A 19,890-nucleotide genomic window follows, 5' to 3' on the forward strand; every position below is an offset into this window, starting at 1 on the left:
TCAGAAGATTTCTGAAGAAGGGTCTAGGCCCGAAACGTCAGCCTTCCTGCTCTTCTGATGCTGCTTGGCCTGCTATGTTCATCCAGCTCTACACCTTGTTATCTCTATTATTCAGGTCTTGCTGCATTTGAACATGGACTGTTTCAGTTTCTGAAGAGTCTCAAATGGTGTAAAAAATTGTGCAATCACCAGGGAACATCTTTACTTCTGTCTTTATGATGGAGGGAAAGTCATTGATGATGTATCTGAAGATGGTTGGGCCTAAAACACTACCCTAAGGAACTCTTGCAGATATATTCTGGGGGTGAGATGACTGACCTCCAATAGTCACAACCAGGTAGTGGAGAGTTTAGCCTCCAATTCCCTTTAACACCAGTTCTGCTAGTGCTCTTTGCTACCACATTTGGTCAAATTTGGCTTTGATATTAAGGTCTGTCACTCTCACCCCATCTCTGGAATTCAGCTCTTTTGTCCATGTTTGAACCAAAGCTGTAATGTGATCAGAAACTGAGTGGCCCTGGCAGAACCCAAACTGGGCGTGACTGAGCAGGTTATTTCTGAGCAGGTTCTGCTTGATAGCACAGTTGATGACCCCTTCCAGCACTTTACTGATGACTGAGAGTAGACTGATTGGGCAGTTATCAGCTGGACTGGATTTTTGTGTGCACGACATCCTTGGGCAATTTTCTAAATTGTTGGGTAGATGCCTGTGTTGTAACTGTACTGGAACAGATTGTCAAGGGGAGCAGCAAGTTCTGGACCATAAGTCTTTAGCAATATTGCTGGAATGCTTTCAGGGCCCATAGCGTTTGCAGTATCCAGTGACTGCAATCGTTTCTTTGATATCACATGGAGTGAATCAAATTCGCTGAAAACTGACATCTATGATGCTGAGACCACTGAAGGAGGTCTTTTGCACTGATATGCTGGGCTCCTCCATCATTGAGGATGGGAATATTTGTGCAGCCTCCTCCTCGAGTGAGTTGTTAAATTGTCCACCACCATTTACAACTGGATGTAACAGGCTGCAACGCTTAGATCTGAGCTGTTGGTTGTGTGATCATTTAACTCTATCTATCCCTTGCTGCTTCTGCTGTTTGGCACGCAAGTAGTCCTGTTTTGTAGCTTCACCAGGTTGACATCTCATTTTTAGGTGTGTCTACTACTGTGTTTACATTTCTTAGAACGTCTTGCTGTCCAGCATTAAGGACAGACTCTGCATTAGGTAAAGTCTGACAAGGATCAGAAATCATGAAATTACGTTTTAAAAATGATCATCTCTGTTTTAGCAAAAATCAGCCTAGTTCTATTATTGACATAAGTTGTTAAGGTACTGGAATTCCCAAAGGGTTAACCCTACTATTGGTGACTTCATAGTTATTAAAGGCAGCCTCTAGTGTAAACCAGGTGGAAAGTATTTGCTTTCAACTGTGACACACATAAAATGGACAGGGTTAACATCGCAGGTACAGTGAAGAGCACAAAGAAACTGATATTATCTCTTCTCCAACTTTATTTCACAACCACTGAACTGAAAACTGGAAAGGAAGAGTTAAAGCTCATTAATGTGCTTACAGCATACTTGGCAGAGCACCACAGTTGATCACATTATGACACTTTAGTCCTGATATTAACTCCCAGACCTCAGCAGCATGAGGCCCCAGCTGGACTTGGTCTACATGCCTCTGATTAGCAAACCACCCGACACTGGGTGGAACAAAATGTTGGCCAAGAGGCAACTGATATTGGCAAATCCCAGCTTGTATGTTTATATAATAACCCTAGTGGTTTCAAGCAGGTATTCTTTATATTATCCGAGAAGAGTGGATTGAGATGGAAGGCCGTGGGACAGAGTGGAACGGTTCAAGTATACCCATGAATTTTAAATACCCCCCGGCTCAACAGGTCCCTTATGTGTTTTAGATCTTTCTCCACATTGACAAATAAAAATCAGCATTGAAAGCAACTATATTTGAAACTGTTGACAGTTATATAAAATTAAACTGAACACATCCAAACTCAACTCAATTATTTGCATTATAAGCCGTTAATTACCTCTGGGATCTGCAATTCTGTTACAATTTTGAAATAGTGTTAATTTTGCCAATGAATATGGTAGTAGTTCTAACATGTTCATCTTATATTGTATTGACCCCTTCCACTCATGTTAGCCGCACTCTATGGGTGGAGATGAACACTTCTACGGAAGCAGATGTATCTGTCCCTGAGATCTGAGTAATGATGCCTGACCAAATGTAATTGTGCTTATTGCTATCATGAAATAAGTGTTATTTTCTAAGAACAGTGCCTCTTTTGTAGATATACTAGGGTGGTGTAGCCTCACCAAAAGCAAAACATCACTCAGAAGCTGGTAAGAAGGAATGGGGTGAGAATTTGGGCCAGGAAAACAGAGAAAAGCCAGCTACATCTAAAAATGTCAAAAACTTTCATGGAGGAAGTTCTGCGAGGAGAAAAAGAAGTCTCCAAAAAGTAAAATTCAAGGTCATAAGGGAAAAGGGATTAATTTGATGAAAAACAGTACAAAGCCGAGAAAGGGAAGGTAAGTGGTGCAAAAGGTATTTCTCATCACTCACAATGAGTATCGCTGCCATTGACATGAGACAACAAAGGGCTAGCAAAGAAATTTGAAGCAGGGCTACAGGATTGGGAAGGCTTCAGAATTCACTTAAATGGCAAATGAACAAATTTAAAGAAAGCTAGTGAAAGAATTTAGTATGACTAAAGGGCAGAAAAAATTGAATAATTAAAAAGCCAGGACTCGGTAACTAAGATGGAGTTTTAACAGGGAGATTTATTAACGTTGCAGCCAGAGAGCTTTATTTAAAGTTTCTTCCATATTGAATCATACAGTATAGGAGAGGTTATTCAGCCCGTCCAGCTAATAATACTAAAAATATACTACTCCCTACATGAGTACCACTTGCTCACACTTGGTTCACTGCTTTGGATGTTATGCAGTTTTAAATTGAATGACTGTACAGTTGGACTCTGTACCACAGCAATGTTGCAGTATTTGTACCCTCTGAAGAACATCCCAAAAAGACTCACCCTATCCCCATAACCCAGCATTTACCATAGCCAATCCACCTAACCTGCACATCTTTGGACTGTTGGAGAAAACCAGAGCACCTTCAGAAGACCCACGCAGACACAGGGAGAATGTACAAACTCCACACAGCTACCAAAGCTGGAATTGAACCCAAGACCTTAGCACTGTGAGGTGGCAATGCTAACCACTGTGCCATCATGTTGCCCTTGGTATCAAGTTTCTTGAGTATTGTTGGATCTGCACTTATCCAGGCAAGAGGGGAGTATTCCGTTATACTTCTGACTTGTGTCTTGTAGACGTCAGGGAGGCCTTGGGGAGTTAGGGGTTGAGTGCATTGCTGCAGAATTCCCAGCCTCTGACCTGCTCTTGTAGCCATTGTATTTATAAGGCTATTCCATTTCAGGTTCTGGTCAATGGTAACCCCCACGATGTTAAATATGGAATATTGAGTGATGGCAATTTCATTAAATTGTCCAGGGATGTTAATGGGATTATATTTTTGTTGAAGATGGTGATTGCCTGGCACATCTTGGTGCAAATGCAATCTGCCATTATCAATTCAAGCATGAATATTACAGAAGTTGCTGGAAAAGCTCAGCAGGTCTGGCAGCATCTGTGAAGAAAAGATCAGAGTTAACGTTTTGGGTCCGATGACCCTTCCTCAGAACCCCAGAAGGAAACCCTTCTGTTTTTGGTCCTGAATATTACTGAAGTTTTGCTGCACATGGACGTGGGCCTACTTCATTAACTGGGGAATTGAGAATAGTACTAAATATTATACAGTTATCAGCAAATATCTGACTTTATGAGAAAGGAAAGGTCATTGATGAAGGTGTAAATGATGGCTGGACCCATGACACAGCCTTAAAGCTATTATTCGTGCTCAATATGACTCCAACTAGTGAAGAGTTTTCCCTCTGATTCCCTGGATGGTGTCAAGTTTATCCTTGATGTCACATGGTCAAATATGGAGTGGTTTTGCATTTGGTCAGATCCTGAGTCTAAAAATTAATGTTAAATGAGATTTCAGAATCTGAGAGTGGTGCTGTTTTAGGGCTAGTTATCCCGAGCCCCAGGCTAATGATCTGGGGACATAGGTTTCAACCCCACTATGGCAGTGCGTGAAATTTGACTTTGACTATAAAAAAGATTGCAAATCTGCAGATACTGAAACAGACCATGTTCAAATGCAGCAAGACCTGAACAATATCTCGATTTGGCTGACAAATAGAAAGCAACGTTCAATCTACACAGGTACAGGACAATGACCATTTCTAACAAGAGAGAATCTAATCATTGCCCTTTGACATAGCTGAATCCACCACGATAAACATCCTGGAGACTACCATTGACCAGAACTGTTGTAGCCATATAAATACTACAAGAATAGGAGTCAGAGGCTAAGACCTCTGCAATGTGTAACTCTCCTCCTGACTCCCCAGAGTTCATAAAACCATAAGACGTAAGAGCAGTATTAAGTCATGTGCTACACTGGGCATGGCTGATATGTTTCTCAACCCTATTCTCCTGCCTTCTCCCTGTAACCCTTGAACTTCTTGCTAATCAAGAACTTATCTATCTCTGTCTTAAATACACTCAATACACCTGGCCTCCACAGTCCTCTGCAGCAATGAATTCCATAGATTCACCACCCTCTCACTGAACAAATTCTTCCTCATGTCAGCTCTAAAGAATTGCATTTCACTCTGTAGCTGTTCCCTCAGAATCCAGTCTATCTGACTATTTGAAACATCTTTTCCACATTCCCCCTCAACTTTCGAAATTTTATCAAGTACAGAACCAGAATCCTCAACTGCTTCTTATATGACAAGCTGTTCTTCCTTGGGATTGTTCTTGTAAGCCTCCCCTGGACTGACTCCAAGGCTGGCACATCCTTCCTTAGATATGGGGCTCAAAAGTGTTCACAATATTCTGATTGCGGTCTGACCAGAGCCTTAAACAGCCTCAGCAATACATCTCTGCTCTTGTATTCCAGCCCTCTTGAAATGAGCCAACATTACATTTGCCTTCCTAACTGCCAAAAGAACATACACGTTAAGAAAATCCTGAACTAGGACTTCCAAGTCCCTTTGCCCTTCTGATTTCAGAAGCTTCCCCCATTTAGAAAATAGGCTATACCTCTGTTCTTTATACCAAATACATAACCTCACATTTTGTCGCATTGCATCTGAACTTCTTTGCCACATTCCTAGCCTGTGCAAGTCCTTCTGCAGCATCCCCACCTCCTCTACACCACTTGCCCTCACATATTTTTGTATCATCTGTAAGCTTAACAATAACGCCCTCAGTTCCTTTGTCCAGATTTTAATGCATAATATGAATTTTGTGATCCCAACATTAGTGGAACTCCACTCGTCACCAGCTGCCATTCTGAAAAAGACCCCTTTATCCCCACTCTCTGCCTTCTGCCAGTCAGCCAATCCTCTATTCATGTCAGTACCTTACCCCTAACATCATGGGCTCTTATCTTATTTAGCAGCCTCCTCTGTGGTACCTTGTCAAAGGCCTTTTGGAAATCCAAATACTTGACATCTGCTGGCTCTCCTTTGTCTAACTTTCTTGTTACCTCCTCAAAGAATTTGAATAGATTTGTCGGGCATGACCTCGCCTTGATGAAGCTGTGCTGACTCTGCCCCATTTTATCATGCACTTCCAAGTACTTTGCAATGTCATCCTTAATTATAGACTCTAAAATCTTACCAATATACAATATCAGACTAACTGGCCTATAGTTTCCTGTCTTCTGCCTCCCTACTTTCTTATACAGGGCTGTTACATTAGCCATTTTCCAGTCTTCTGGGACCGTCCCTGACTCCACTGATTCCTGAAAGATCGCCACCAATTCCTCTACAAACGCCTAAGCTACCTCCTTCAGAACTCAGGATATAGTCCATCTGGTCTGGGTGACTTATCCATTTTTAAACCTTTCAGCTTCCCTGGCACTTTCTTAGCGATGGCCTCTACATTCCCCTCTGTCCCCTTACTCTTGAAGTTCTGGCATGCTACTGGTCTTCCACCATGAAGACTGATGCAAATTACCTATTCAGTTGCTGTGCCGTTTTTTTTCACCCTTATTTTTCCAGCTTCATTTTCCAGAGGTCCAATGCCCACTCTTGCCTCTCTCTGACTTTTTAAAATCTAAAAATAACTTATAGAACCTTCTTTAAGTTACTGGCAGGCTTAGCCTCATATTTCATATTCTCCTCCTTGTTGCTTTTTTGTTGTCATCTGCTGGTTTTTAAATGTTTCCGAATCCTCTGCTTCCCACTAAACTTCACCACAGTGTATGATTTTCCTTTTTGAATTTATTCTGTCCCTGACTTTCTTTCTCACCCATAGTTCGTCTTTCTGTTAGTATGTTTCTTCTGCCTTGGGATGAATTTCTGCTGTGCCTCCCGAATTACCAATTCTGCTACTGCTACTCCACCATCTTTCCTGCTAGGCTCCCTTTCCAATCAAATCCAGCCAGCTTCTCCTTCAGGTCTTTGTAGTTACTTTTACTCAATTGTAATACCGTTGCATCTATTTCTCCCTTTCAAACTGCAGGGTAACTTCTTTCATATTATGGTCACTGGCCCCTAGGGGTTGCTTCACCTGAAGCTCCTTAATCAAGTCTGCCTCTTTACACATCACCAGATCCAGAACTGCCTGTTCCCTAGTGCGCTCCACCACAAGCTGCTCCAAAAAATACATTTTGTAGATATTCCACAAATTCCCTTTCTTGGGATCCACTACCAACTTAATTTTCCCAGTCCACCTGCATTTTGAAACACCCTATGATTCTTGTTATAGTGCTTTTCTTACATTCCTCTTCTATCTCCTGATTTATTTTCTGCCCACATCCTGACTACTGCTAGGAGGCCTGTATATAACTCCCATCAGGTTCCTCAACTCTATCCACACAAATTCTACCCCCTCTGACCTGATATTGCTCCTTGCGATTAACCTAATTTTATTTCTTACTAACAAGACAAACACCCCTCATCTCCTCTTTGACCATCTGTCTATCCGTTTGCTGGGATGTTTATCCTTATATATTTATTTCCCAGCCCTTACTGCCATGTCTCTCTGATACCTACAACATTATACCTGCCAATTTCAATCTGTGCTACAAGCTCATTTGCCTCATTTTGTATATGTGTGCTATTAAGTACCACACCTTCAGTGCTATGTTGACTGTCCCCTTCTCATAGTTGTCCCCTTATCTGCTGAGCCTGAAGTTAGCTTCTTGAATCTTTCCACACCATCGGTCTTATTATTTGTTCTGGCAACTTTAATAATCTGCTGAGCCCTCTCACTTTTAAATATAGCAAACTTTGTTTTAATCAGCACCATATGAATCGGCACTCTTAGCAAACCGGCAGTAACTATATACCTGAAATACTGGAACTTTACTGTATTATCGCAATCTCTGCAATATCTGAGTAGTCAGTTGAGGGTGTGAGGGAGAAGGGTCTCTGCTGGTAAGTTTTATTTAAGGCAAAGTTGCATTATTATTTAAGTGATTTATGTTATAAATAAAGAACAACAGTAATGTGTATATCCCCTGCATTACGTTGCTATTACTTAGTGTGTGTTTTAGATTGATTATATGGACATCTTCATAAACCAGAATATTCAATCAATTGCATTCTCCTGGTCCCATAGGTACTGGTTAATAAAAACGTTGGTGTAATTTACAGTAGTTTTGTGACCTCAAGTTACGCTATCAAGTTCATCTACCTTATTCTGAAAGTTTCATGCATTAAGATATGAAGCCTTTAAGTTTATTGTTTTCTCAAGTTTCCCTACACTTTTATTTGTCCTTGATACAATTTGACACTAACACATTCGGCCCCTTCCTCTCCATTTCTGGTAATAATCAGCTCATCCCATTGGAACAGCTCCCTCCTTCCCCAGTACTGGTGCAATGTCCCATGAATTCAAACCCGTTTCTCCAACACCAATCATTGAGCCACATGGCTCTTTCATTTTGTGGACCTTGTGCCAATTAGCTCATGGGTCAGGTAATAATCTGGAAATTACCACTTCTTTTGGTTCTGTGTATATAATGTAGCCCCTAGCTACTCTTATTCCCTCAGCAGAATCTGTTTCCTTTTTCTACCTATATTGTTGGTATCCACATGGACCACGACGACTCAATCTTTCCTCTCCAATTCCAAGTTCCTCTGCAGCCCAGATGAGATATCCTGAATCTGGGCACCAGGCAGACAACACTGCCTTCAGGACTCTCGATCTTGGCCACAGAGAACAGGGTCTATTCGCATGCCTATGCTATCCAATTACGACTATATTTCTCTTTTCTCCCCTCTCCTGAATATACACATTGTGCTATGATCAGTTTGCTCATCCTCCCTATAGCTGCCACTCTCATCCACATAGGGATCTCAAACCTGCTAGACAAGCTCAAGGGCTGAGGTTTACCACCTGGATCTCTCTACCTGCCTCAATCATAGTCACACCCTTCTGTCCCTGACCATTGACAAAACTTGAGGCAGGTAATCTGAGAGTTGTGACTGCCAGCATCCAGGTAACTGTCCCCCTGCCTGATATGTTGCAGTGTTCGAAGTTCAGACTCCAGCTCATCAACTCTGAACTGGACTTCCTCAAGCAACCAACACTTGCTACAAATGTGGTCACTATAAATCACAATGGGGTCCACCAGCTCCCACATAATGCAGACACAACGCATCACCTGGCCCTGCACCTTTATTTAATTTGCGTTTTTAAAAAGTTTCCTCCTGGTCTTTTAGTTTGTAATCTGTAAATATTTCTCCTATTTACCTTCAATCTGAAGGTAACCTATAATGGACAGTCACATTAGCAGCTTTTACCATCCAATGAACTTACAATTGACCTGTGTTGTCACCTTTTCGTGCTGGGACCCCAATCCTGGGCTTCAATTTATCCTGTTAAAGACACTTTTCAAAGTATGCACCAAATAAGCAAGCACAAAACACATCCTCCCTTTTGCACTGAATTCTGATGCTGTTTCTAAAATCCCCAAACTACATACTCAGTTGGGCTGTGTTTCACTCTGGATGCAATTACCCCTTCCTGACCACACAAAGCTTGCTGATTGTATGTTTTCAACAGGCCCTTTCTTAAATACAGCTGAGGTAACTCACACCAATTAATCTTCAATCGTAATTGACACGAGTGAGCCTCCAGGTGATTGACTGGTAGCTGTCCGTCAGTCAGCTGAGTCAGTGACCTTATAGCCTTTTCACTAGACTGCTGAATTTTAAACTTGTGTAATGGAGAAAGGAAAGAAAGATTTACTAGTTCTATTCCCACACTACTTCCAAAGTGCCGGAACTATCTGCTAAAGCTTATCTACCATCTATAATGTTCAAATCAGGAGTGTTTTGGAATTCTGAGATAACAAGATGTAGAGCCGGATGAACACAGCAGGCCAAGCAGCTTCAGAGGAGCAGGAAGGCTGACGTTTCGGGCCTAGACCCTTCTTCAGAAAATTCTGCCTGGATGAATGTAGCTCCAGCAACACTCAAGAAGCTTGGCACCATGCAAGACAAAGCATCCAGTTTAATTGGCACCATATCCACAAATATTCACTCCCTTCATCGCCGACAATCATTGTGGAACATTTACAAGACGTACCGCAGAAATTCACCAACGCTTCTCAAACACCTTCCAAACTCGCGATCATTATCATACACAGAAGGACAAACGCAGCAGATACTTGGGAATACCACCTGTAAGTTCCCCTCCAAGTCACTCACCATCCTGACTGAGAAATATATCTCTGCTCCTTCAGTTTCATTGGGTCAAAATCCTGGAACACTCTCCCTAATAGTATTGTAGGTGTGCCTACAGCAAATGGACAGCAGTGTTTCAAGGAGGCAGCTTACTACCACCTTTTCAAGGGCAACTAGGAACCAAAAATACATGCTGGCCCAGACAGTGAAACCCACGTCCCCCTGATTGATTGAAAATAGTTTAAAGCATGAATATTCTAAAATGTGGAAACTAATATCAGACGTTATAGAAAGCTTAGGTTAGTATTATAGGAACTGTATTATAAAAACTGGAGGTGTGACAGTTGAAAGGAAATTAGGATCACACAGAGAAAATAAAAACTATTAGCAGTTATAATTAAGTAAATCATAAACATGTTTTATAAATACATAAATAATAAAATGCTAACTAAATAAAATAAGATCTATTCAAAACCAAAATATTAACAGTGCATGAAATAGAGGATCTGGGTATATTTCTTAATGAATACTTGTGTTCAATTTTCCCTCCAGGCGAATAATGGTCAAGACCATTTCCTGGTGCTGAACCGGAATCCTTGCTAACCACGGCTAAATATGAAATCTTCAATGAGCCTGATTATAATAAAAGCAAAATACTATGGATGCTGGAAATCTAGGGAAAATGTCAGAGAAAATCAGCAGGTCTGGCAGCATCTGTGGAGACAGACACCAAGTTAAGATTTTGGACCCAAGAAGAAGCATTATTTCTGACTCAAAGTAATAACCTCTGTTTCTTTCTCCACAGATGCTACCTTCCCTGCTTAGATTCGCCAGCACTTTCTGTTTTTATTTAAGCCTCATTGCAATCTTGAACTTGTGAACTAATGACTGGTTTGTTGTGCATCTATCTATCCGTCTTTATTAAAGCCGAAAGTGGGATAGGTCTGAGGTAGGATTCATGTGGGAGTCTGATTCCTAAGATTTCAACATTCCCCCACCCCCTCACCACACACAAACCCTCACTGCTGTTTTAAAATCTCCCCCAATTCGTCTTTGCTTGTGCGTCCAGAGTTATCCTAAACTCCTCTGACTGCTGTGTCATTGCTTCTTAAATAATACAGTTTTACTTCCACAACTCATCTAAAAATCTGTTCCACATGTTGGTCATGTTTTGTGGTAGAATTTTAGACTTACCCTTTGTTATTTTAACTCTTGATTCCGTAGCCTTAATCTCATGAGTTTATTTGAATATTTGTCTAGAAATGTTTTCTGAATAATATTTACAATATGTTATTCACCAATAATATCATGTCTTTGGCACATCATAATGAAGGGAGCATAAATATCATAGTTTATTCCTCAGGATGGAGGAGATCTCGAAGGTCTGCAGTAGAAGTGTTTTACAGGAACCAATTCTTCCAAAAATTTTGGTCAACATTACAATAATAAGGTAATTGGAAATTTCTACTGAAGCAAAATGCCATACACTTTTATTTTCAGGTGGCATAATTAATATTGGAACATTAAAACAAATGCTATTTGATGCTTTATGTTGCAGGTAACACTGCAATTCTTGAATGACACAAAAATATAAAAATAACGGCAGTAGAAAATGGAGGAAATCACAATCTGACGATAATTAATGCTTGTACTTAAAATACAGTAGGAATACAAAGTTTTGGAGTCACCCAGGGAATAGAAAAGATCTTGAACTAGAAATTCACATGCAGGCTGTAACCTCAAGCAATTGTGACCATGTAATGGTCATTACAAATTGATCACAGTCACCTCTGCGAAGCAGAAGTAACCACAGATACCTTAGAACAGAAAAGGCTGACAGCAGGGACCTGATTGAGGTGTACAAAGTTCTGAGAGGTACAAACAAGTTAGATAAGGAGAAACATTTCCCCTCAGTAGAGGGGTCTATAAACAGGAGCACACTTTTAAGGTAACAAGGTGACATTCCATTGGGCTCATGTTTCAAGCTTAGGCCTTGAAAAAAATACTGATTTATCCTGCAGTTAACAAAGCACTTTTCTTCAAAAATTATTCCAGGAAAATATACCATTTCTGGCTCAGTCCCAAAGTACCATTAACAGCTCAGTTATTGCTACTATGCACATACAATATTGTCCTTGGTGATTCTGAAATGCAAGAAAGTAGTTAGATAAATATTTCAACTCGGTGTTAAAACTTTCTTGCCTATATTTTTGCAATACTATTATCACAATTGTACTAAAATGAGAGGAAAGAAAGTTCCTCGACAAGATAGCAAATGAAAGAATGGGCTAGTATCTTATGAAGGTTTACCAGGAAACCAGATTATTTTTCTTTGCTGAAAGTTTTGAAGTTTAGGGTGAATGATGTTTCTGTTGAAAATTGAACACTTCTTCATACCACGTGTTCAGTATCAGCATTAAAATTGCAGATCAGATATAACAAATAAAAGCAATAGAAGTAGCAGACTGGACTCAAAAATGTACTCTGTTTCTCTTTTCACAACCTCTACCAGACCTGCTGAGTCTCTCCAGCACTTTCTGTTTTTATTTCAGATATAACAAAGCTGAGTGTTGATAAAACTCCCTCTATTCTGCTGGATGGGGAGGCAATGGCCTAGTGGTATTATCACTGGACTGTTAATCCAGAGACCCAGATAATGTTTAGGAAAAGAAACAGCCATCCTGACCTGGTCTGGTCTACATGTGACTCTTAATTGTCTCCTGGCAATTAGGGATCGGCAATAAATGCTGCCTAGCCACAGATGCCCCTCATCCCGTGAATGAATAAAGGAACACAATCCTCAAAAATGGGCTTCCATGTTATATCTGTATCATTTCATTTCCTACACCAGCTTTCCTTGTGGTCTCTGAATAAGACAACAAATGTAGTGCCAAACCATTGTGTACTGGGGATCCATGACCACGAGAACAGAATGAACAAACAAATTTCTTATGTGATATTTTACTGCTACCTGATACAGACCTTTATCTCAAACTGAGCCATATTTGAAGCCAATAGACCTCGATCTTTGAATTCATTTTTAAAAATAAATCATAGTTTAGATTAAATTTTGAATTAATATTGACAACTCATTATTATACAGCATCATAAGTGCAAAGTCAGCACTCTTTCATCTGTGACATTTTCAACAAAATTAAAATGGAAAGCCAGTGATTTGACGGTGAATTGAAGAATAATTCAAGCAAAGCTTCTTCTCTCTCTACAATTGATTAAAAATGATAATCTGTGTTGTGTCAAATTCATTTTGGGCCTGAGCAGTAAAGTGAACTGAATTGTATTGGACAAACGGTGGATTCTTTCACACTTTATCTCTGTCAAAACAGCAGGATTATTTGTGGATCTGAGACCCTGAAGGGGTGTAAGAGTGAATTATGCTATGGTTGTGTTCCTGAGCCACAGTATTAGCATCTTGTCCCTGGGTTCCTTGTCCAAATTCATGGGACATTGACACTGGTACTGGGGAAGGAGGGAGCTGTTCCCGTGGGATGGGCTCCACCTGAATCATGATGAGAGCAGAGTTCTGGTGAATCATTGAAGTGGGGCTGTTGATAGGGTTATAAACTAAGCAGTGGGAGGATGTGTCAGTTGTGTGGAAAATGATAGAAAACATTAAAGTGGGAGAGGGCTCAGCAGAGGTTATTAAAATTAATATGGAAAGGGTCACAAATCTAACTTCAGGCACAGCAGATGAGGAGACAACTATGATAAGGGGGTGAGGGGAGGAGTCAACACAAGATTGAGAGCGTCGTAATTAAATGCTCTCATTGTACAACGCAAGGTAAATGAGCTTGTAGCGCAGACTGAAACTGGCATGTACCATGTTGTGGGTATCACAGACATTGTTGCAAAGGGATCAGGGCTGAGAACTAAAAATCCAAGGATACACGTCCTGTGGAAACAACAGGCAGATGTGTGGGACAGAGTTTGGGGTAGGGTTGCCTTGTTAGTAAGAAATTAAATTAAATCAATAGCAAGAAGGGCTTTAGACCTGGAAAACATCGAATCTGCGTGAGGAACCACAAAGATAAAAAGACCATGATGGGAGTTGTGTACAAGCTACCTAGCAGGAGTCAGGATGTGGGCAAATAAAAATAAATCAAGAGATAGAATAGGCATGTAAGAAAGGGACAGTTATAATAATCATAGGGGACGTCAATATGTAGGTGAACTGGGAAAATCAGATTGAGATCATATTTCAAGAAAAGGAATTTGTGGAATATCTACAGTATGTTTTTTTGCAATAGCAGCTTGTGGAACAGGCAACTGTGGATTTGGTGATGTATAATGAGGCAGACTTGATTAGGGAGCTGAAGGTGGAGGAGCCTCTAGGGGGCAGTACCATAAGATGATAGAATTCACTTTGCAGTTTGAGGCAGAAGCTTGAATCAGATGTAATATTATCACAAAGAGGAAAGGTAACTACAAAGACATGAGGGAGAAGCTGTCCATATTAGATTGGAAGGGGAGCCTTGCAAGGAAGACAGTGCAGCAGCAATGGCAGGAGTTTCTGAAGGTAATTCAGGAGGCGCAACAGAAATTCATCCCAAGGAAGAAGAAATATACCAAGGGGAGGGCGAGGCAACCATAGCTGACAAGAGACAGCAAAAAATCAAAAGAAAAGCATGCAATGTGGTGAAGCTTAATGAGAAGCCAAGGAATCGGGAAGCCTTTAAAAACTAGCAGCCACCAAATAAAAAGCAATGAGGATGAAGAAGATAAAATGTGAGAGTAAGCTAGCTAGTAATATAAAAGAAGATTCCAAAAAAATGTTTAGGTATCTGAAAGGTAAGAGAGAGTCAAGAGTGGACACTGGACTGTTGGAAAACAGGGTTGGATAAGTAATAGTGGAGGTGATGGTCTAGTGGTATTATCACTGGACTGTTAATCCAGAGACCCAAATAATGTTCTGGGGACCAGGGTTTGAATCCCACCATGGCAGTTGGTGGAATTTGAACTCAATAAATATCTGGAATTAAGAATCTAATGATAACCATGAATCCATTGCCGATTATCAGGAAAAACTCATCTGGTTCACTAATGTTCTTTAGGGAAGGAAACTGCCATCCTTAACTGGTCTGGCCTACAGGTGACTCCAGACCCACAGCAATGTGGTTGACTCTGAACTGCCGCATGGGCAATAAATGCTGCCTAGCCAGTGACACCCTCATCCCATGAATGAATTTTAAAAAAGCAAAGAAATGGCGGAAAACTGAATAGCAACTTTGCATCAGTTTTCACAGTGAAAGACACCAGCAACATACTACAACTTTAGAAGAGTCAGGTGGCCAAGGGGAGTGTAGTGGACATCACTAAGGAGAAGGTGCTGGTGAAAGGTCTGAATGTGGATAAATCACCCAGATCAGATGAAGTACATCTCAGAGTACTGAAGGAGATTGTTGAGGAGACTGTTGAGGCATTGGTGGTGATCTTTCAGGAACCACTGGAGTCAGGGAGGGTCCCAGAGGACAGGAAAATGACTAATGTAACACACTGTTTAAGAGAGGGAGACAAAATACAGGAAATTATAGGCCTTTTAGCCTGACCTTGGTCACTGTTGAGACTTTAGAGTCCATTATTAAAGATGAGATTGTGGAGTACTTGGAAGTGCATGGTAAAATAGGGCGGAGTCAGCGCGGCTCCATCAAGGGGAGGTCATTCCTGGCAAATCTGTTAGAGTTCTTTGAGGAGTTAACAAGCAAGTTAGAAAAAGGAAGACAAAGAAGTGAACATGATCTATTTGGATTTCCAGAAGGCCTTTGACAAGTTGCCACACAGGAAGCTGTTAAATAAGCTAAGAGCCCATTTTATTAGGGACAGTTTGCTGGCATGGGCAGTGGATTGGCTGACTGGCAGGAGGCAGAGAGTAGGGAGGAAGGGGTGTTTCTCAGGTTGGAAGCTGTGAATAGTGGATGTCCACAGGGGTCTGTGCTGGGACAACAACAATTCACATTATCCATTCACAATCTGGACAAAGGAACTGATGGCATTGTTGTTAAGTTTGCAGATGACAAAAAAATAAGTGGACGGACAAGTATTGTTGAGGAGGTAGGGAGGCTGAAGAAGGACTTGGATATGCTAGGCCAGTGGGCAAATAAGTGGCAGATGAAATATAATGTGGTAAAGTGTGAAGATATACACTTTGGTAGGAAAAATAGAGGCATTGCCTATTTTCTAAATGATGAATGGCTTCAGAAATCTGAAGTGTAAAGGGACTTGGAAGCCCTAGTTTAGGATTCTCTTATGGTTAACATGCAGGTTCAGTTGGACATTAGGAATACCAATGCAATATTAACATTCATTTCAAGAGGGCTAGAATACAAGAACAGGGATGTACTGCCGAACCTGTATATAGCTCTGATCAGACAGCATTTGGAATATTGTGAGCAGTTTTGGGCCCTGTATTTAAAGAAGAATGTGTTTGGTTTTGAAGGGTCCACAGGATATCTGTAAGAATGATCCTGGGAATGAAGGCCTTGTCATATGATAAGCAGTTGAGGACTTTAGGTTTGTACTTGATGGAGTTTAGAAGGATGAAGGGGGAGCTGATTGAAACTTACAAAATATTGAGAGGCCTGATCACAGTAGACTTGGAGAAGATGTTTCACCATTAAGAGAAACTAGAACCTGAGGGCATGGACTCAGAGTGAAGGGATGATCCTTTAGAAATGAGATGATGAAGGATTTTTTCAGCTAGAGTTTGGTTAATCTGTGGAACCCATTGTCACAGAAGGCTGTGGAGGTGAAGACACTTCATCTAAAACAGGGACAGATAGGTTGTTGATTGTTAATAGCATCAAGAGTTACAGGGAGAAGGCAGAAGAATTGGGTTGAGAAACATATCAGCCATGATCAAAGAGTGGGGCAGACTCGATGCACTGAATGGCCTAATTCTGCTTCTACATCTTATGGGCTACGGTCTTATGGCTACTTCAGGCCAGTGTGGTAACAGTTGTTGTCCTGGCCTTCACACCTGGTCTAGGGAAAGTGATAGTCCCACCTCTGCACTGCTCCATATAACAGGACATCCAAATCCGTGACCACAAAGCAGTGTACCAATGTCTGTCATGTCCAAGGCAAATGTAATGAACTATGCAGGGTATCTCTGGACTGACATTGCTTGTGTGGGTGTAGAATGACCCTTAGAAGATGGTGTTGGTGTTGGGTATGCCAGTCCATTCTAGAATATCACAACAGCGGTGAGTTGTTCTCAGTAGTGAGAGTGGTGGAATGGGGTTAGCAACATAGAAACAGGTTGAGTAGTTAATGAGGTGAGTTTGATAAGATGCAATAGGAAAACCCACTAAGCTGTGCAGAGAGAAACCCTCTATGAAATTTGACAAACTGAAACCTAGCCAAAAAGATATAAGATGCTCTCTCTCTTTCTTCCTTGCCTTTCCCTCACTCTGTGTCTCCCATCCTCTTTCTCCACTGTCATCAGCACATTACAATCCTAATTCCTTTCATAGATTTTCCACTTTCATCCAAGTGCTTGATATTCTCTTTGGAGTCATTCTCTGCAGCTCCAAGTAAAAACCATTCCTTCTTTAATTTAAACCTCACGTCCAAACTTCAAACTTCTGCTTTTGGCCCTGGCCCAAAGTGCATTCAGAAGCAGAAACTAGAGGAGCCACTGGGAGAGAAAGAATCTATTGGTGAAAGCTGGTAGACAGTAATAGAGAGGGGGGAGAATCCAGGGTTGGGGGACAGCAGAGAGAAATCAAAGAGGGAAATCAAGGGTTGAGAAAAATTCAGTGGATTACAGGGAAAATCAGAAGGAGAAACTAAAGAAAAATTATGGAGCAGAATGGAGGAATGGATCCAAGGTTAATCAGGTGTAATTTGGAGGGGGAAATCAAGGAGTGGAAAACAGATCAAATCGAGGGCAGGAAGTATGAGAGATTAGGGTTGAGACAGAGAGATGTCATGGGGAGAAAAAGAAAGATTTTGGGGATAGAGAAAAGTATGAGGAGAGAGACAGAGAGATTGGGGAGAAGGAGACATGGGGGTGAGAAAGAGATCTGGCAGCTATTGAAAGAGAGATAGTGAGATGGGGGAAAGAGGAAGATTTGGTAGGGGACAAATAGTATTAAAGCTTATGGGTAAAATCGAAAGACACTTTGTGTGGATTTTAGTAATACATATATATTTATGGATTATGAAAAACTGGAATGTTTGTACGTTTCAGGCTTAAAGATGCTTTATCATGTGATTTCCTAGAAAAATCAAAAGGTCAAAAAAGGTGAATATCTGCTGTTTACTAATTTTGGGAGAAAGGGACCAAATCTGACTTTTAAGAGAGAAATGAAATGGATTTAATAACCCTTAATTGCCGGATAAACAGACTTGGAAAACCTTTGGATATGTGCTCCTTATTGTGTAGCAACAGCCTCTGTATTGAAAGTACTGAATATTTTCACAGTCATAGATGTGGCCAAATAGAGATGCTTGCAAGGCTAGGCAGAGCTCTCTTACTCTCTCTCTCTCTCTCTCAGTCGTGTAAAAGTAGCTAAAAGATCTTTCAGTGAAGTATTTGTGAAAACTGATAAAATATAAATTGTAGCATTCCTAACTTTTCTCCATCTGAATCTGAAATACAGTCTAAAGGTCTTCCATCATGCTGCAACTGTCAGCAATCGGATCCCATCAAAGGAAAATCAACAAAACTGTGAGAATTCAATCCATTCTATCTTCTTAATCCTTGGCCATAGGAGTGTTGTGTTTTTCTTGTCTTTCTTTTAAAACCCACAATATCTTTGCAGAGCTGTGTTGTCTTGTGTTATCTATGTACAAATATGCAGATTTTGGATTTGGGGATATACTTCTGAATAGTAGCTTAATTATTGACTTTTTCCACTTGTTTAAAGAATAGTTCTTACTTATAATAAGTGAGTTAGTTTTGAGTTCATTAAAGAAAACTGGCAGACACCTCTTTTACTCTAGTTAGTGATTTAAAAGATCACAAGTTGTTCATTTGGGGATTGAATCAAACTCTCCCACTTTTGATACAGTTTGTGGAGTAATGGGACTTGATGAGCAGTGACTCCTCCTATCAGAGTCATATTAAGTGACAGTAAGAGAGAAACTGGGGAAGCAGAAACTGGAGGTGAGAAATTGGTAGGAAAGAGATCTGATGGGCAGGTAAGGTGGGGGGCGCGGGTTTCTGTCCAGGGGGTGGGGAGGTGTCATGGGAGAATCCAGAGAGAGAGAGACACAGGAGAGATAGGGGGAAATTATGGGGTTAGTGAGGGTGGGTGAGGAGAAAAGTTCCATCTGGGGATTAACTCAGTGCAGAGGTTTAGAGACTGTGAGGTGGATGACCCCAGCGTTGGGAGATCAGGAAAACTCAATTCTGTTGGGGTGGGATAGTGGAGCACCTGTTCTGGCAGCTCCTGTAACACCACTGTACTTAGCAAGCCAGGCACTGGTCAGACAATAATGTTGCCCAAGATGGCCACTCTGCATCTGTATGTCCAATGTGGACAACCCAAATTGCAAAAGTGAATAAAAGCTGTCAAAAGCAAAGGATATTAAAAGATGTCAAAAATTTCTCATCAGGAGACCTCCTGAAAACAAGACCATAAACAACTAAGTTTATGACCTGTTAAAAATCCATCTGTTTGAAGAAATCCCACAAATCCATGATATATGATTTCAGTTATCGAATGTACTTAGACTACCCTTCAAAAATAAAAATACCTTCTTCACAAGCCTGTAATGTTTGCTTTCTGCCAAAATCATATCAGTTATAAACTATTCTTTTGTTTATGACTTTACTCTCTTTAATTGAATTTTTCTCTTTCTGTGTGTGTATGTGTGTGTGTGCGCGCGTGCGCGTGTGTGTGTGTGTATGTGTGTGTATGTGTATGTGTGTGTGCGCGCGTGTGTGTGTATGTGTGTGTGTGTGTGTGTATGTGTGTATGTGTGTGTGTGTGTGTGTGTGTGTGTGTGTGTGTATGTGTATGTGTGTGTGTATTTGTGTGTGTGTGTGTATTTGTGTGTGTGTGTGTGTGTATGTGTGTGTGTGTGTGTGTGTGTGTGTGTTTGTGTGTGTGTGTGTGT

Source organism: Rhincodon typus, chromosome 3 (assembly GCF_021869965.1).
Source record: "Rhincodon typus isolate 14 chromosome 3, sRhiTyp1.1, whole genome shotgun sequence".
NCBI classification, from domain to species: domain Eukaryota; kingdom Metazoa; phylum Chordata; class Chondrichthyes; order Orectolobiformes; family Rhincodontidae; genus Rhincodon; species Rhincodon typus.